Source organism: Artibeus jamaicensis, unplaced genomic scaffold, assembly GCF_021234435.1.
Source record: "Artibeus jamaicensis isolate MK-2021 breed Jamaican fruit bat unplaced genomic scaffold, CSHL_Jam_final contig_69, whole genome shotgun sequence".
NCBI lineage: Eukaryota > Metazoa > Chordata > Mammalia > Chiroptera > Phyllostomidae > Artibeus > Artibeus jamaicensis.
The window spans coordinates 77,990-96,059 of NW_026521927.1; the positions used below are offsets into that span (position 1 = coordinate 77,990).

An 18,070-nucleotide genomic window follows, 5' to 3' on the forward strand; every position below is an offset into this window, starting at 1 on the left:
GGTTCAGGAAAATATGACAGGGCAGCTGATGGTGACTGGGAGAACTGTGTGAGGTCCCAAGGTGCTTACTTTGAAGGGGACTGAGGTATCATTATCTTATGTACAATGCTTTTTGTATCTTTCATCTTATTTAATAAATGTCTCTATTTTTCATATTACATGGCCAGATACCATGTAATATGATGGACAAACCTTGTATATATCTGGTCTCATATACACATATGTGTGTATATATATTCTTCCACACAAGCAGGTATATTTCACCATGTTTATAATGGCCTACATTTTTACATAGACACTTTAGTGAATAAAATTGCTCAAATTAATATTTAATCTTTACACATCTTAACAATTTTTAAATTTCCATTACCTCATTTGAAAGTAGCAGGGAATAGAGAATGAAGGTTACTGACCCACAAACAACCATGCATGAGATATGAAAGTAACCACTCATGGGATTTTTATTTTGAGAGTCTCCTAACCCACCAGAAACTTGAGACCATTCTTGAAAACTCTTCTTTCATCAAATAGCATTTAATCACTTTCAAACTTGCCTTCAAAACATCTGAAATAATTATCCCTTTTCTTCATTTTATATAGTCATTAAATAGTATAGCTCACTTCTCCCAGGCTAACTGAGTGTTATTCTTGCAATAATTATTTATTCTGTATTCAGAAAAAAACTTCTAAAGTTTGGAATATAATTTATTCTTTACAAACAAAAGATAATTTAAGGACTTCTATTGTATATAGGACAGAGTCACAAATCCTTAACAATCGCAGTAAAGCATGATTCAGCCCCTATATACCTCTCTAGCACCAAGTTCTCTCTCTTATACCATTTCTCTCTGCTTTGGTCTCCTCAATACAGCCAAATCTGCAGTGTTTAAGTGCCTGGGTCTTGCTAAGATAATTCCTGATATGGGGTTTCCACATATGTTCTTCTCTGTTCCTATGCCTTTCTCCGTCTCCTGCATAGCTCCTCTTTGCCTAATCAAAGCCTATCTGTCCTTTCTAAATAAGCTTTTTTCAAATGATCACTGCCCTTTAAGACTCCTCAGTATGCTTTTTTCACATTCTGGGCTTTTCTTCTTATAAGTTAGTACAGTTAATTAAACTGTATAAATATTCCTTTAGTGTCTCTCCTGCTAGAAGTCAGTTCCCTGAAGGAAAGGAATATTTGTCTGCTCTTCACCTGGTAGGTCATATTCTAAGCATATAATAACTTTTTCATGTGTTGAAAAAAGGAATAAAACAATGAATAAATTAATATGGATGACTGAATGTCATTCTTTTTTCCAGAATTCTTGAAAACCCTCAATCTCCTATCTGATCTTCATATGGGTTGAAAATTATTAACCAAGAGAAAAATCTGTTTTTATTTTAGGGCCTAGAAAAACCACCTTAAATTAGGAGTTTTTGAGAGGTAATATGGTATTTTTATTCTAAGGTAGGTACCTGTTTTGAGAAGGAAGGAAGAAAAATCTCCAGAACTGTTCTGGGAATTATGAGCTCAGGTGTGGCAGTGTGGGGGCATGGGTAGGATCCAGTGCACCGACCAAGTGAACTTTCCTGCTCACTCGCCTCCTGTTTCTTTGCTGTTTGTGAGACAACATTATAAAGAAGTTATGTTGCAGATTCTCAGGAATCATTTACAGATAGTATAGTACACTTACAAAGGTTGTGTTGTGTGTTGCAAACAGAATCCAGGCCTCTATCCTGATAAATCACAATGCTCAGATCTAAACAAAGCACGCTGTGGTGGTAGTCTAACCCTCTGGCTTGGTTTGCAAACGGGGCATTTTAATACTTTACATGGCACTGAGAGCTCTTCACTGCTGATTCCTCATCTCTAGCAATTCTGATGGCTTTTACTAAGGAAAAGTCAACTGGCTCATCCTTACTGGATATTTGTCTTGGAAAGGCTTGAAAAACCTTTGATAGTCTTTGAAAAAGCCCACAGCCTTCTGAAGTACTGTTGTTCTATGGAGATTGTTGATTTTCATTTTTTTCTTCCTTTATACTGGTTTTGACTCTGTTTACCCAAATGTGTTTTACCCTATCTTCTCCCTTTTTTCTCATTACCATTTCTATGCTCTATCTTCCTTTTCTGTTCAATTCTCCCTAAATTTTAGTTCACCTCTTTTCTCTAGTTCCCAATTTAATTCTCATTTACTCTTCCATCCAATCTTTATTTCATTTTTTATGCAGTGATTCCTCCCCAACAGTATGTCTTTTTTTCCTAATAGACACATCTACACTTTACTTTCTTATTTTCTTTGCTTTCTGCCGCCCATGACACTCTATGGACTTCTCATTGTCCTTATCATTTCTCTCATTAGACTTTCTATGAAAATTTAATAAAATAATGTTCATAAGTAATCCTTCACAGAGTTTGCCATGTGGAGGGCATGTAAATAGATTTTAAGTTTAATGTACTACCTGTATGGACCTCTGGTTCCAGTTCAGAATTAATTTGGCTTCTTTCCTTCCCTGAGATTCTTAAAGAGAGCAGTTATAAAGACTTCTCAAACCTCTGGTGGCACTGGGAGCCATCATGATTCTCTGAGAAGTTCACACCTGCTCTGGAAAAAACCCTTGAGGTGTGTTACATGGTGCCACATGGGCTTTTCCACCTGGATTTCCCTGAGGACACCAACCCCTTCCTTCATCTTTCAAACTGTCCTTTCTTCTGTGAACACATCTCAAAAGAATTTTTTCACTTTGATTTTATTTGCATCTTGTTAGCCACATGTGTATATGTGTCTGTGGGTGTGTATGTTAAATCACTAAGTACAGAAGTTCTAAGATTCTAGACCAACGTCAGTTCAGGTCTTCTAACTCCAAAGCCAGTCTCAGTCTCAGGGATGACATAATGTTGTGATTTACCCTGAGATAGAGCTGCGGTCTACTGTTTCTTTTGGATGGAGAGAAAGATGATCTGAACTCTCTCCATCAGGAACACAGAAGACAAAGCTATTAAATTTGTTGGGTATGTTTGTCTTCCTGGCTTGCTATTTCAATCTATTAAATATAATTATTTTATTTGCTTTAATTTTTTGTAATGATAATTTTCATCAAGGAGATCATTCTTAAAATTACAGAAAGAGCTAATTATTCCATCAGTGTGTGCCTCTATGTTTGGTCCTTAAATTGTTCACAGACCCTTTCTACTACCTCTTCATGCCCCTTTGGACTCATTTATTTTCCTTCATAGGTATAGTCACATTATAACAGCAGAAAACAAAAGGCAGATAAAAATAATTCTTATGATAATATTCTTTTTTCAGGCACGATAAGGAATCACAGCTGAAGTCTGTCTACTTATCTCTGATTTCTAAACCCATTTCTTTCCCAGGGTGTATTACAACATACAGGAGACCACTATCTCATAAACATTATGAGCTGGTGCTTTGTAATTTGTTTCAGCATATTTTAAAATAAGAGTTTATAACTATGCCAATACCATGTGTTGGTCAAGAATGTGGAGAAATTTAAATTCTTATACATGGCTGATGTGACTGTAAAATAATTCAGCCACATTGGTAAACAGCTTTATATTTTTCTCAAAATTAGACAAATACCTATCTTCCTACCCGGTAGTTCCTCATCCAGACATCTGTCCAAATGTGTCCACACACAGACTATATGATAATTTATATGGCAATTTTATTTATGAGAGTCAAATGCTGTAAATAATTCAACATATATCAAATAGCAAATAAATAAATGTTTTATTTATATGACATACTACTTAGCAAGGAAAAGGAATCAACTATGAATACATTCAACAACATGGATAAAATTTAAAACATTATGTTAAATGAGAGAAACCAGACACAAAGGCAATTTATTGTACCATGACATTTACACAAAATTTCTAGTAAATGCAGACTACAAATGAAAGCAAATTCATGGTTTATTGGAGCTAGAGACAGGCCCATGGTTGTTCTCCAACCAACACTGGGGGATTTTTTTCTTTCTTATTGAGATATAATTGATGTATACATTGTGTAAGTTTAAGGCATACAATGTGTTAATTTCATTCAATTGTATATTGAACTATGATTAAAGTTATAATGCTAATTAAAGCCTCTATAACATCATATGATTATTATTTTTTGTAGTAAGAACAATTTAGATATAGTCTATAGTCTTAAAGACTTATTTATCTGTCAGTTCCAACTTTGTACACTTAAACAACATGTTCCCAGTTTTTCCAGTCCCAAGTCCCTGGCAACCACTATTCTGTGTTTTTAGAAGTTTGGCTTTTTTTTAGATCCCACATATGACATATCATACAGTATTTGTCTTTATTTGATTTATGATTTATTTTACTTATCATAATGCCCTCAAGGTCTGCCCATGTTTTTGCAGGTGGAAGGAGTTCCTTTTTAATGGCTGAATAATATTCTAGGGTGGCTGTGTGTGTTTGTGTGTGTATCGCAACTTCTTTATTCACTCATCCATTGACTCTTTTTTTTTAAGATTTTATTTATTTATTTTTAGAGAGAGGGAAAGGGAGAAAGAAAGAAAAGGAGAGAAACATCAGTGTGTGGTTGCCTCTTTGGTGCCCCATATTGGGGACCTGGCTGGCAAGCCAGGCATGTGTCCTGACTGGGAATTGAACCAGCGCCCCTTTGGTTGGCAGGCTGGCACGCAATCCACTGAGCCACACCAGCCAGGGCTATTGACTCTTTTTTATGTGGAAGAAGTTTTAAAACCTTCTCACACTATACAAGTGTGAATCTGGGGTCTCACACTTGTATACGCTGTGTTGATTGTGCACACAATTGTATACAACTAGTTCGATGTGGTATGGTTAGTACAATTAACTGAAATTTACCATTAGCAAATAAAAATAAAAAGTTTTGTTTTTGTTTTATAGTATTTATCTTGTTAATTTGAGCTTTCTATTTGATATCCAAGTGGAATTATGAAGTAGGAAGTTGATCTGGAGATCGAGGCAGAATTCAGTCCCAAAGATATACTTGTGAAACTAATTGGTATATAGATGATATTTAAACAGTAAGATTTGATGATATGACTCAGTGAGAGCAGAATTAGATTCATGTACAGGGAAAAAACCAAATAAGAGACACACTAGCATGTAATGATGTAGGAGGAAGACAAGCCATGAAAGGATATTGAGGGGTGAAAATTAAGGAAGAGAAAGCATGGTGTCACAGACAACAACACAGAAAAGAAACTAACTCAACATGGAGGCAATCTTCCACTGTATTGAATCTACTGGGAAGAATGAGACGAGGCATAAATGTTTACTGGGCTGTCAATTAAGAAGGCCATTGATGACATCTGCAAAGATATTGTAGTTTCGGTGGAGTGGGGAGAAAACTCTTGCTGAAGGTAATAGAGGAGAGAATAGGAAGTAAGTGGGAACAGAGACTGTAGACCATCATGCTGAAAGGCTTTACTATGAACAGAAGTGAGAATTACTGGAAGGCATGTGGAAATAAGAGTGAGGTTTTCTTCTACAATCTTTTTTTCCTTGCCTTGCTTCGGCTTTTCTTTTCGTCACTTCCTTTCTTTTCTTTTTTCTTTTCCTTGCCCTTCTTCCTTCCTTCCTTCCTTCCTTCCTTCCTTCCTTCCTTCCTTCCTTCCTTCCTTCTTTCTGTCCTTCCTTTCTTCCTTCCTCTCTTAGAATTTTAAAGATTAGGCACTAAAGTGTATTTGTTTTTCTGATATAGCTAGTGAGGTACCATTCATATAGGACTGAGTGATTCTGCGTTTGGAAGGTTGCCACCACAGGTTTGCATTACAAAAACCTAGGTCCTCTTAGATCAAGACAAAAAGACCAATATGCCCAGAAGTCTAAGTCTATCTAGCATGTGGCCCTGAGAAACATCTCCAGGAAGTGATGCTCATGTCTCCAGAGGATTAGTCCAGAAGGAATTCTGGTTTTAAATTCTGCTCTGGCTGTGCTGCTGTGGTTGTGGGCATCAGAAACGACTCTCATCTTTTAGATGAGGCTTAGGGTGAGTGGGAAAACAACCTGAGGCCTAGGTAGTGCTTTCTCTGAGGAAATGCTGTCACTGATTGTAGGTGATTATAATATAAACAATTCATAGAAAAATCTTTAAACATCAGAACTGAGTGGTAGGAGTGAAGGGGGTCATGTATATAGAGCCTAGTCCTAGTCTATTGTTTGGTCTGGAATTTGAATTTGGTGGCAGACATTGTCCCTGTGACTCAAAGTTAATCATTTTCTTTAGGACTAAATAGAGCTTTAAAGCAGAATGATTAGAGCACCTCAATTTAAGTTTTAGTTTTCAGATTTGGGTAAAGTTATTTCACCATTGTTTCACCATTGTTTTACTCATGCATACAGTGGCAATAATAACTTATTTCACCATTGTTTTACTCGTGCATACAGTGGCAATAATAAGCAGTAATTTCCTCATAAGGTTTTCATGATGATTAAATGAGATGGTATATGTAAAAGGCTAAATCAGAGCCTGGAGCATAAATAAGTATTCAAGTAGTATTAGATTTTTTTATTTGAGAACTAAAATAATTTACAATATCTGTTGATTACCCTTTTCATTGTCTGTCTATGACATCATATAAACCTATTGCTTGTGATTTCTACATATCTACAAAGAGTCTAGAATTCCAAAGTCTCAGCAAGAATTATTTTTCCATTTTCTCCTTTTTCTTTAAAATAGAAATAACGCTTCTAACTCTGATGTGAGAATTAAAGTGGAGAGTATGTTATTCTAACAAAGATTAATTAAACAAGAACCCATGAATCATTTCTTTTTCCTTCTAAGTTTCATTTCAAGGCAAATAGCAAATATATTTCTTCTCCAAGTTAAAGACTAGTCCATTGCTTCCACAGAGAACAAAACCAATAGGCAAGGCTATGTTTCAATCTGTAGCTCAGACACTTTAAGAGGATAGTATGTTCATACCGGTCCTCCGGAGAAGAGACCTTCCATTGGCTGCCAGAGTGGAAAAGGGCATTGAAACAGAGTTCCATAGTGGGTAGAAGAGAATGATTCTGCTTGTGTATTTCTCCTCTGCTTCCATCACCACTTACCTTTTTTTTTAAACCACAGAAGCTCCTTTCTTCCTATTGTGAGGAAAGTTTGGTTTTAGTCTTCTCCACTGTCCATCCCTAGTGTTAATGGGGATAGAGTTAGGCCGAGTCCAGCTGAGAATACAAGCTGAACACATTGATCATCTTTCAGGCATGGCTTTGTTCAAGCCCAAATAGACATTTTACTCTTATTTCTGATCTTGTTTTTCTTTTAAAAAATATTTTATTTATTTATCTTTAGCGGGGAAGAAAAGGAGAGAAGGAGAGAAATATCAATGTATGGCTGCCTCTCATGAGTCCCTTGCTGGGAACTGGCCTGCAACCCAGGCATGTACCCTGACTGGGAATCGAACCGTAATAGTGTGGTTCACAGGCCCGCGCTCAATCCGCTGAGCTACACTAGCCAGGGCTGATCTTGTTTTTCATGTGTCCTTGGCTAAGGATCCTGGAAGAAAAATAGTGCCTCCTTTTGGTTCTCTGATTATCATGGCGTGTCTCCTATGTAGTAGGAATTCAACATATCTGAAGTCATTAATGAATAAATTAATTAAAATGAACAGCTTTTTCTGAGCTCATTGGATGGTAAGGAATCAAGAGCCCAGTTTGCCATTCTCACCTTGCATTCTGGAAGGGCTGTGCTGGTCTTTGGGATTCAGTTTCTCAGATGGTCAGTGTAGTGTTGTTTGTGGTCCTAGACCCTCAGAATCAATTTTCCTTACTCTTCCTTTTACTGATTTTGACTACCTACTAGTATATTATTTTTAATTTCTGACTTGTCTAGGACTTGCTTCCAAGAAATCCTTTACCATAATCATTCATGATTACATGAGAGTTGCTGAGCCAGATCCACAGAATCCACCTCTTAAGCACAACAACGGCCTCCAGCTATAAGCCAAATTAGCGTTTGCCTAAAATGGCTGAGGGATGGAGAGTTTCAGTGATATAGAATCGGATAAAAATACATAAATGACATACGGGTAGGCAGGTAGGTACATTTAGTAATAGATAGATTTCATTGCTTATAAAAAATTTGAAAGATAATTTTCAGTTGATCAAACATTACAAAGTTTATACATAATAGATGATTATTGATTATAGCTAAACCTTACTTAGTGTTTATTATTTGTCTGGTGCTTATCTAAGTACCCTATCAATAATCCCAATGAATATTCTTTGCGATGTAATATTATCTTTATTTCCATTTTATAGAGTTAAAGAATGAAATACAGAGATTATTAAGTAACCTGTCCAAGGTTGTAGAGCCAGGATTCAAACCCAGGTGGTCTTTCTTTAGAGCCTTTAATTTTAAAGCTATTTTTCTATGCAAATTTCTAAAAGTGCTTTAGGACAGAGATATCTGATTGTATTAAAGAATGAAGATAATACTGTAGAAAAAAACAGGGCTTGAGTAAATGAGAGGTATAGGTAAACAGAGATAGAGGTTTTACCTCTAAGTGAAAGACCCTCAAACCCAACTGGATGTTAGATTTTCAAGAAGTCAGCTATAATGTTGGCATTCTTTAAAACTGCAGTCCAGGAGAATGCTCAAGATGGTGATGGAGTAGGATGGAGCTGATTGCATTTCCAGTACACATGGGAGAAAATCCTGGTCGATCTATGGAGGAACAGCGCAAACAGCCAACAGTTCCCCAGCATATATGAAAATAAGAGACCAGAAATTATAATGGACACTGAAAAACCAGACAATAAGGAGACAGCTGCAAGTTACTAGGGTCTCAGGGACCCGAGCAAAGACAAGAGCAGCACCGACCTTGGCTGGCACCCAGTGGCCTCGGCTGGTGACCAGCGCCCAGTTCGTCTGCCACAGACTCATTGGGAGTCCCGGCTCCTGGTGGGTCTGTGGCAGACTTTTGGGGAGCCTCAGGCCTGCTGCAGAGTCCTTGGGAGAGAGCCAGGTCATCAGCTCCCTCCCTGTCTAAGCAGGGCTGGGCAACACCGGGGAGAGACCTTTCTGCTTGAGTTGACAGAGAGGGTAATAGGGACAAAGGGCCATGTTCAACTATGGACTGTCACCAGCCTGGGAGAATTGAGAGGTGCATTGTCAGGCTCTGACTCTGATAGTCACTGGTCTGGCTGGGAGATTAGGCTGTGCTGAGAGGCAGGCTTTCTCGAGAAATTTTTTGGGAAGTACTGAAGGATTCTCCTGAGACACCTGCTTGGCTTGCTCCCCACCCAGCTCAGCAGAGATCCAGAGGATGGGCGGAAGCCCTTGTGTTTCTCCACAGAACTGGGAAGGACTGTGCCCAATCCTGCAGGACCCAGAAAGCCTGCCTGGCTGGTGCTCCCATGCCCGAACCCCAGCCCACAGCGAGGACCCCTGGGGAAAGTGCTCTGAAAAGAACCTAGATTGCCTTCATGGGGCACTGGGGAGGCACTGGGCTAGCTCTTGGGAGAGCGCTCAGAGAAAGACCACACCAACTGACCCTCAGCCTGCTGCAGCCAGAAAAATGGGTTTGGCCAGTTTGAAACCAACAAGAGATGTTTTTTTTAAAGTAATCTTGTATCCTTTTAATTTTACTATTGTTTTATCTTTCAATACTTTTTCCTCTCCTTTCTTCTTTCTTGTTTTATTCCTTCTTCCTTTCTTTCCAAACTTATCCCCTTTTCCTTCCTTCTCCTGCCTTTTTTGGTTTGTTTTCTTTTCTTTTACCCACAAGTGACACAAACAACTTGGAACTGCAAAAAGACCAGAGTTGGATCCAAAGAGGGGGCATCCCAACAGTAGAGACAGAGAGACAAATTTCACTTTGCTATAGCAGAGAAGCCATAAGTTGCTGCATATTTGTATTATTATTTTTTCATTATTCTCACTTCCTTTATATTTTAATAGTATCTTCGTATTCCTCCTCTTTCTGTATAGGCCTCTTTGCCTCAGCTGGTTGTAGTGTATCATTTGACAGGTTTCCCCTGTTCTCTCCTGACACAGTGTATTGCTAATTTTCTATACTTCACACCACTTGTTTTCATTTAGCATATTACCCAAAGTACCATACCCCCTGTTCATGTTATCCAGATCTCATACAGTCTGTCATATGATTGTTGTTCTAATATTATTGTAAATAATAGCTGTTCTATACAACTGTAAATACTTCACAATACATCTCCCAGATCTTAGCCCACTTCACAGTTTCCTGAATTCTATTAGTGTAGTGATTAACTCTATTTGCTCACACATGACACCTATTTACTATCTTTACTCTAACCTTATCTCAGAATCTGACTGCCTGCAACCTCACTGCTTTCAAGATCCAACTCACAAGCCTTCCCTCCCCAACAAGAGACTAATCTTTTGTCCATCCTTTCTTAAAAGTGGCAAGTTGGGTTGAAGATTATAGTTAACAGTACATATGGCCTAAAGAACTTCTATCTCTTCTCTACTGCCTGTGACTGTAAATATCATAAAATACCCTCCTACTTGTCATAAACCATTTTGCCTCCCCCTCCAACTGATCACACACACACACACACACACACACACACACACACACACACACACAAAAGGAGTAGGTGAAAGTGGAGAATATCAGGATACCAAAGAAGACTGCACCACTGAATTTCACAGGTATTCTACCACAGAAGTTCACACCACAAACCCAGGGAGTCAGAAAGGATCAATTCAAAAAGCTGATGCTAACAAGAAGAGTCTCACAAACAATGGGAAGACAAAGAAACAATTCCTAAAGGAAAGGAAAGGAGGAAGTCTCAAAAAGAATGTTAGATGAAATAGAGGCAAGTCAGCTATCAGATATTGAATTCAAAGCACTGGTTATCAGGAAGTTCAAAGAGCTCACAATGAGATACCAGAAAATACAGGGGAGTTACAAAGAACTCTCCACAAACTATATCAGCATGAAAAAGAAAATAGAAACTATCAGCAAGGGCCAAGAGGAAATGAAGAAGACAATTTCTGAATTGAAGAACACAGTAGAAGAAATCAAAAGCAGGATCAATGAAGCAGAAGATTGGATCAGTGAGTTGGAGGACAAAGTAGAAAAAAACTCCCAGAAAGATCAAGAAAAGGAAAAGAGGCTCAGAAAGAATGAAGAGGGATTAAGAGAAATGCAAGACAATATGAAACATAATGATATCTGAATAACAGGAATATCAGAAGGATAAGAAGAAGAACAAGGGATAGAAAACCTATTTGAAAAAGTAATAAGGGAAAACTTCGCTAATTTGATGAGAGAAAAAGTCACTCAAGTCCAGAAATTACAGAGTCCCAAACAAGAGGAACCCAAAGAGGCCCACTTCAAGACACATCATCATTAAAATATCAAAATTCCAAGATAAAAAGAGAATATTAAAGGCAGCATAGGAGAAAGAGGAAGTAACATGCAAGGGAGCCTCGATAAGGTTAGCTACTAACTTCTCAATGGAAAAACTCCAAGCAAGAAGAGAATGGCAAGAAATATTTCAAGTAATGAGAACCAGAGACCTGCAACCAAGGCTACTTTACCAAGCAAGGCTCTCAATCAAGATGGAAGGCCAAATAAAGAGCTTCCAAGACAAAAGAAGTCTAAAAGAATATGCCTCCACCAAACCAGCTTTGTGAGAGATGCTAAAAGGACTGCTTTAAGGAAAGGAAGGAAGAGAGAGAGAGAGACAGAAAGGAACATGGGTACAAAAATGGCAATGAATACTACCTATCAATAATAACCTTAAATATAAATAAATTAAATGCTCCAATCAAAACAGATAGAATAGCTGAATGGATAAGAAAGCATGACCCACACATATGCTGCCTACAAGAGAACCACCTCAGGACAAAAGACCTACACAGACTAAAAGTGAAAAGCTGAAAATAAATTTTCCAAGCAAACAGACAAGAAAAAAAGCCGGGGTAGCAATACTCATATAAGACAAAATAGACTTCAAAAAAAGGGCCATAAAAAGAGCCCCAGAAGGTCACTTCATAATACTCAAGGGAAGAATCCACCTAGAAGACATTAACATCATAAATATATATGCACCCAAGATAGGAGCACTCAAATATATAAAGAAAATCTTAGAGGACTTCAAGAAAGATATTGACAACAACACAATTATAGTAGGGGATTTTAACACCCCACTGTCAAAAATGGACAGGTCTTCCAAACAAAATATCAATAAAGAGGGACTTCCACCAAGATGGAGGCATAGGTGGAAGCACTACACCTTCTTGCACAACTAAGTTCAAAATATCAATAAAGATATTGTGGCACTGAATAATGCCCTGGATGAAATGCACTTAGAACTGATATATATATATAGAGCCCTTCATTTCAAAGAAGCTAAATATACATTCTTTTCAAAAGCACATGGAATATTTTTGAAGATAGACCACATGATATGACACAAAACGAGCCTGAATAAATTCAAGAAAATTGGAATCATACCAAGCATACCAATCATACCAAGCTCAAGTGAAACCTGAGCACCAACTCACACCATACACCAAAATAAATTCAAGGTGGATAAAAGACTTAAATATAAGCCATGACACCATTAAAATCCTAGAGGAGAACATTGGTAGGAAAATCTCAGATATTTCACTCAACCACATTTTTACTGATATGTCCCCTAGAGCAAGGGACATAAAGGAAAGAAGAAACAAATGGGATCTCATCAGAATAAAAAGCTTCTGCATGGCTAAAGAAAACAGTGTTAAGATAAAGAGAGAACCAACTGTATGGGAAGACATATTTGCCAATGATACCTCAGACAAAGGTTTAATCTCCAAAATATACAAAGAACTTACACAACTCCACTCTAAGAAGACAAGCAATCCAATGAAAAAGTGGGTGAAGGACTTGAACAGACATTTCTCCAAGGAGGACATACAGAGGATCCAGAGACACATGAAAAGATGCTCAATATTGCTAGCTATCAGAGAGATGCAAATTGAAACCACAATGAGATACCACTTTACACCAGTCAGAATGACCATTATAAACAAAGCAACAAACAAGTATTGGAGAGGTTGTGGAGAAAAGGGGACCCTTGTTCGTTGTTGGTGGGATTGCAGACTGGTGCAACCACTGTAGAAAACAGTATGGAATTTTCCAAGAGAACTAAAAATGGATCTGCCTTTTGACCCAGCAATTCCACTGCTAGGATGATATCCTAAGAACCCTGAAACACCAATCCAAAAGAACTTATGCACCCCAATGTTCATAGCAGCACAATTTACAATAGCCAAGAGTTGGAAGCAACCTAGGTGCCCATCAGTAAATGAATGGATCCAAAAACTATGGTACATTTACACAATGGAATTCTAAGCAGCAGAAAGAAAGGACCTCCTACCCTTTGCAACAGCATGGATGGAACTGGAAAGTATTATACTGAGTGAAATAAGCCAAGTGGTGAAAGCCGAATACCATATGATCTCACCTTTAACAGGAACCTAAACAGCAAAACAAACAAGCAAGTGAAATACAACCAAAGATACTGAAATACAGAACAGGCTGACAGGGACCAGGGGGGAGAGGGGAAAGAATTTCAGGGGAAAAGTGGGGAGGATTCACAGGAACAAGTATAAAGGACACATGGACAACAACTAAGGGGGGTGGAAATGGGAGGGAGGTCTGGAACACTTGGGGGGATGGGCTGGGATGGGAGTAAAAGACAGAAAACTTTACTTGAACAATAATTAAATTAAAACCCCCAAAACTGCAGTGCACAGTATCAATTTTTCAAATTTCAATAGAACTTTCTGTAATGATGGAGATATTCTACATCTGTACATCCAATATAGTAGCTGCTAGCCAAATGTGGCTATTAAAAACTCAAAATATGGGTAGTACAGCTAAAGTACTAACATTTTAATTTAATTAATTTAAATGTAGATAGGCACATGTGTTTAGAGTAGCACTAAACTTATTGACTCTCAAGAAACCTGGAGTAACTTTTTCCGAGTTTCATTAATACCTTCTCTTGTGCCCAACACTGAATTTTGTCTAGCGACTTTGCTCCTTTCTCTGATCCAGCCTCCTATTCCATTTTCTATGATCTGTGTACTTAGATGGGCTGTAATAATATGCAATTTCACTTAATTTTTACAGAGAACTTTTCTTGTATTTGTGTGTGTGCATATGTAACCGTTCTTACTTGGGAGACTCTACAAGGGATTCTCATAAGGGTAGAATACAAACAATATTAAGAGCCTCTGTAGCACTGCTCTTTCATTCAGTCCTGAACCGTTATCAGTTGTGTGGCTTAGGCTAGCTTTCCAAAAAGGGACTAGCTCAGCTTCACGTTTGGATATATTTTCCTTAAGATAACAGTAAATAATTTAAATAGGAGAGAGCTAACTGTGTGGCACCAAGATTTTAGTATCAATTTTTGTCACTGCAAGTGTTAGTCATTAGTGTCTATAATGGCCCATAGGTCTATCTAAGCCTTATCAGAGTTACTGTAGGAAATGCAGTTGCTGGTATCTTGGGGTAGAGTTTACTGGAAGAGTCACAAAGTAGTATGAAGTTCAGACCATGATAAGTTAAGTCTAGTTGAGTTTCCAACTCCAGGGCTATTGACTTTCAGAACAACGTCACTTTCATGACACTCAGACCATGTAAACAAAGTTTGAACCAGTCTTTGGGAGATACTCCATGAATAGATTTTGTCTGACTGAACCAGCTGTAAACTATAATACTCTTTGCAAGTACTAGAGGTCATTCTGCTCCATGAGGAGTAGCAGAGAAATGGATGTCAGAATTCCTTTCCAGATATACCTGAGGACAGAGAAGTCTAATTGCCATGAAAAATGAAGAACATACTGTAGAAAAAGACAGGGCCTGAGTAAATTAGACTGAATGGGAAGATTTGGAATATTTCTGAAGATGTGCTAAAGTAAATCTTCATCAGTTCCTCCAGCTATATGCTTTCTGTTAATATGTCTATAATAAAAAATTACCACAAACCTGTAGTGCCTTTAAATAACTTATTATCTTACAATTCTGTAGGTCAGAAGTCCAACAATGGCTTTTACTGGGCTAAAATTAAAGCATCAGCAAGTCTGCATCCCTTTCTGAAGACTAGGGAAAATCCTGTTTCCTCGAGTTTTCCAACTGCTAGAGGCTACCCATCTCCCTTTGCTCTTGGCCCCCCTTCCCTTCCCTTCAAAACTAATAATTCATGTTGAGGTTCTCTCATGCTGCTATCTCTCTGGTTCTCTGAAGCTGGGAAAATGTCTTCACTTTTAAGGACTCATATGATTCATTTTGACTTACCTGCATAATCCAGGATAAATTCACCATCTCAAGATATTTAATTTTGATCACATCTGCAAAGTCCCTTTTCCCAGTGCAAGCTGGCAAATAATTAGGTCTCTAAATAATTAGGTCTCTAACATCCTTAGAGACTATTATTCTGCTTTCCAGGGTGTGTCTTTCCAAAGTTCCCTGGGAGACAAAGTAACTTCTCCCCCCACTACCTGTTGCATGCTCAGGTCTTTTTTGTACCCACACACTCCTAGGAATGCAGGAGGCCAGAGTTGTAAAGTCCTTAAGCAGTATTTTTCTTCTCTGCCCCACATCATGCAGGTGAAAAATTGAATCCCAAAGAGAATCATGTCTAAATCCCAACAATTTAAGATCACAATTGAGATATACACATATGCAAACACTCACATATCTGTGTTTATTCACAACCTGTATGTTATGTTTGTGCTTGCTAATATTTCCTATATGGTTATGGGCATCAGTGTTCATTACTCACATAAATGTACAATGCCAAATTCTTTCCCAGCAAAGAAATAAGACAGCTAACTCCTTGATGTTTCTACATGAACTGTTTCCCTATTGGGTGGGGTGTTGATTGAAGTTGTTTCCCGCCCCCCCCTCCCCGCTGTATTTTAGTATATAATGTTCAGTAATAGAATTATTGATTCATGGGGCAGGGCCATTTGTTTCTTTATAGGACTGTGCACATGAGTGTATTAAAGTAAAATTTAACTCACTCTCTCTTAGAACTACCATCTCGTTCTTTACTGCCACTGATTTGTATTGAAGACTGGTTGACTTAATAAGTTTTCCTCCTTTCACCTACTCAGACTTTCATTCCACTATGCTACTATTCAACCAAACTACTGATAACCAGCAGACCTCCACACCGACTGGGATTCCAGGAATGCCAGAGAAGGACTTCTGATTGGCCTTGCCCCTCTGTCTTCTTTACAGTACCACAGTCCTGGGTAATGTCATCATCCTTATTGTCATCAAAGTTGAGCAAAGTCTTCATGAGCCCATTTATTATTTTCTGGCTATGCTAGCTGCCACAGACCTCAGCCTTTCACTATCTTCCATGCCCATTATAATAAGAGTTCACTGGTCCAACTGGTACTCAGTAACTTTTGATGCCTGCATCACTCAGATATTCTTTATCCACACCTTTTGGTGACTAGAGTCAGGTGTCTGGTGGCCATGGCCTTTGATCGCTTTGTGGCTATTCACTTCCCTTTGCACTATGCTACCATTCTCACTCATGGAGTCATTGGCAGCATTGGGGCAGTAGTCCTGCTGCAGAGTGTGGTGGCTGTGCTCTCTGTGCCTTTCCTCATCATCAAAAGGCTACCTTTCTGCCACTCCGACATCCTATCCCATGTATACTGCCTTCATCAGGATGCCATGAGACTTGCCTGTGCCGACAGCCGTGTCAGTAGCATCTATGGCCTGCTGGCTGTGATCCTCATCACTGTACTAGATGCTTTGGTCCTTTTGGTATTTTACATTCTAATCCTCCAGGCAGTATTGGGCATTGCTTTCCAGGAAGAGAGATTCAAAGCTCTCAACTCCTGCTTCTCTCATATCTGTGCAGTGTTACTGTTCTCCGTGCCTCTCATTGGCATGACTCACTGATTTGGGAAGCACTTGTCACTAGTAGTACATACACTCATGGCCAATATCTACCTGTTGCTCCCTCCTGTGCTCAATCCTGTTGTGTACAATGTTAGAACCAAGCAGATCAGCCGGCGGATTGTCCAAATGTTTCGTAAGGTCAGAATTGCCCCTTAATACTGTCTACTGCTTCTGTGCAAATGCAATCAAGTCAGAGAAGAGTATCAAACATAACATTGTCCAGTAGAAATTCATGCAGTGGTGGAAATGGTCTGAATCTCTGTTGTCAAATACAGTAACTATTAGCCATACATAGCTATTGAGCACTTGAAACTTTGCTACTGTAACCAAGAATATAAATGTTAAAATTTTAACTAATTGAAATGCATATTTAAATAGTCACATGCAGCTTATAGCTACTCTGTTAAAGAGTAAAAATCTAATGGATTATGACATGCCATTGCATAATAGTTTTGATGAAATCAAGAATTTATATTAGATAGCTTGATAAAAATTGAACTTCTTCAAAATGGTATATAAAAATTTTTTCAACACTTGTATACAATCAGATTTACTCTTTTATTTTGGTATATAGTTCTGTGAGCTTTGACAAACACATGAACCATGAACCACCACTGACACCCAGGTACCAAAAAATTACATTACTTACCAAAATTCCTTTATGATGCTCCTTTGAAGTCAACTTCTCTATCCATACCCAATCTTTAGCAAGCACTGATTTGTTCTCCATGCCAATAATTCCACTTTTTCCAGGGTATCTTAGAACATTGAAGTATGTAGTCTTCTATGTTTTGCTTCTTAGCACAATGCATTTGAGATTCAACTATGTTGTTTTGTGTATTGGTAATTAAATTCTTTTCTTGCTGAGTAGTATTCTATTATATGCTGTTATTGTTTAACCACTTTTTTCAATAAAAATTTTCAGATTGTTTTTGTTCTATTGTGATCACTCTTGTATTCAATGCTGAGAATGACATATTTATTTTCTTTTGCCTTTTCGGTTTATTTACATGTTCTTGAAGTATTTTTTAGTAAAAATAATGTGTGCATGTGCAATGGGTTGGAAGCAAGACGGAAAAATATTAAAAAGAAAATAGCCCTGGCTGGTGTAGCTCAGTGGATTGAACGCGGGCCTGTGAACCAGTGGATCGCGGTT

At 38.1% G+C, this 18,070-nt stretch overlaps 1 pseudogene; it reads left to right on the plus strand.

The window, feature by feature from the left end:
• Positions 1 to 16,123: 16,123 nt before the first annotated feature.
• On the plus strand, positions 16,124 to 17,070 carry LOC119055754 (olfactory receptor 51H1-like; annotated as a pseudogene).
• Positions 17,071 to 18,070: the final 1,000 nt, after the last annotated feature.